The following is a 2155-nucleotide window of genomic DNA, read 5'->3' as shown; positions in this document are numbered from 1 at the left end:
GAGGTTGAAACAGCAGAGATGGACCAACAAGTCCCATGTTGTCCCAAAATATTATTTTCTTAAAGTGACTCAACCTCAGTGTTATTTCTTTAACATGCTCTAACTCAACAGGATGCAATTCACTTGTCACATACAAACCTACTCCTCCCCCTTTTTCAATACTCTGTCTCTAGTAAATAATCTCTCATCAAAATTGCTCAAATTCAACCAAGTCTCAATGATACCTATAATATCAAAATCCTTAGTTTCCACAACTACTTTGAGCTCATCAATCTTATTTCTAAATCTAATTATCCTACCATTACAATAGTAACAATTAATCATAGATTTTAAAATATGTTCATGTTTTATGCCTGTTGTACATTTTCCTGTCAATTATATTTCCTGTTTTATTATTATCATGGCTCTCACCTCTGTCTAGCCCTAGTTTAAATCAACCACTACAGCTGAGTTAATAGCCCTTGCTAACAATAAGATAATGCAACCTGCCTTGTTTAAGTGTAAGCCATCCATTCCAAAAACATTAACTTTCCAGATAAAATTATACCACAAATCCAACCAGCCTATTTCTTCATCCCTACATATTGATTTAAGCCTGGTAATCAATCCTAGTGACCTACTTAGTATCTCATCTCTACAATTTATTCTTGGCAATATCCCCGAAAAAATCAAACCAAGACCCCTTTCCTTAAAATAAATGCCCTTATCAATGTTTTATACTTATCATTAAGCTCCTCAGATTCATCTTTCCTTATATCATTAGCCTAAACATGTACCACAAAAACTAAGTGAGGTTTATATTAAATTCAAAGCTTAATTCTTAATACGAAATCCTCCCCCCCTCCTTAAAAAAAAGATAACTAAAAATTGGTTTCCAACTTTAAAGCAACTTCTTGATCTTTTACTTTTAAAACGATTTATATATTTCAAGTTTTGTTATACTGGGATTGGAAGAAAGATATAATGGTTTTTCTTTTCATACAAATACAACTTTTACTTTTAGCATATAATTTATCATCAATATAAATATTAGAAATAACAGAAGTTGATTACAAATACAAGTTCGAACGCTTTCCTCAGCCCTCATGTTGACAGTGTGTACGAATTCTACTTCTAGGGCTATGCAACTTTTTTTTTCTCAAACTTTTACTAAAGTGAGTAAACTAGACTAAGCGCTTTTTTGTTTGTTATTAACTATGTTAACCAGGATTAAACTGTTTGACAATGGCAGTAAATAAACTTTATACTACGACTAACGCTTTAGCCTTTGGCTCCATTCAACTTTAAAGTTGAAATGAGAATGCCAGTTTTCACAAATTGTTGTCTGCGTTTGTCTGTATAAATCCAGTACGTATATCATCAATGTTATAATTATTAATAACATCATCACTTTCCTGAGCATTACTTACACAGTATACTGAATTTTCACAGCAACAGCTTTTGTATCTGTTTCAGTCCCACGAGTATGTATAACTATAATAGTAACACTAGCTACATGTTATAATGAAGTTTAGGAACTATAACAGAATACCATCTCACTTACCATATTCAATGTGAGGGGTCGTTCACTAAAACCCGATGAACGATTAAGAATGAAGCATTTCCGTTAAATAACAGAGTTTTAAGAAAGTGTAAACTCTGGTGAAAAAAGGATTAGGGTTATTTTATTTTTCTTCTTGCTAGAAACCGGGTTTCGATACCAGTGGTGGGTAGAACACAGATAGCCCATTCTATAACTTTATGCTTAACTACACACAAACAAACAAATATTTTTATTATTTTAAAACAATTAACTTTTACTGGCTTATATCACTATATAATGCTAAGATGATGTAACGTGTTATCGGTGTAGTAAAAAGTTATACGATTCAACCTATTTCATGTGTTAGTATTATTACTAAACATTAAAAATCTACACGTTTCTCTTTGTAATTTCTCAAATTTGTAATTTTCAAAATCAAAGTGCAAGATAACCCATGGAGTTCTTTTTCAAATTAGTGTAAAAACGTATTAAGGTATATTTTAAAAGTTTTATCTGCTTTGTATACACTGAGTGGTCACAAGTAAATAGACACCTAATTTTTCGTCATTTAAATGATTTATGCTAACTAATTTGTGTTTACTAGAGCACTATATAAATGAAAATGGTCCGCAC

General features: G+C 31.4%; 1 protein-coding gene across 1 annotated transcript in view; it reads right to left on the bottom strand.

Annotated features, from left to right (window-relative positions):
- Positions 1-1534, bottom strand: part of LOC106475119 (14 kDa phosphohistidine phosphatase-like) — an 8864-nt gene extending 7330 nt beyond the window's left edge. The window contains exon 1 of the mRNA XM_022379324.1: positions 1410-1534. The gene's annotated coding sequence lies outside the window, so the exon portion shown is untranslated. The remainder of the gene's footprint in view (positions 1-1409) is intronic.
- Between the last annotated feature and the right edge of the window lie 621 nt (positions 1535-2155).

The sequence above is a fragment of the Limulus polyphemus genome, unplaced genomic scaffold, assembly GCF_000517525.1.
Source record: "Limulus polyphemus unplaced genomic scaffold, Limulus_polyphemus-2.1.2 Scaffold8111, whole genome shotgun sequence".
Taxonomy (NCBI): domain Eukaryota; kingdom Metazoa; phylum Arthropoda; class Merostomata; order Xiphosura; family Limulidae; genus Limulus; species Limulus polyphemus.
This window is presented reverse-complemented; position numbering and strand designations above follow the sequence as displayed.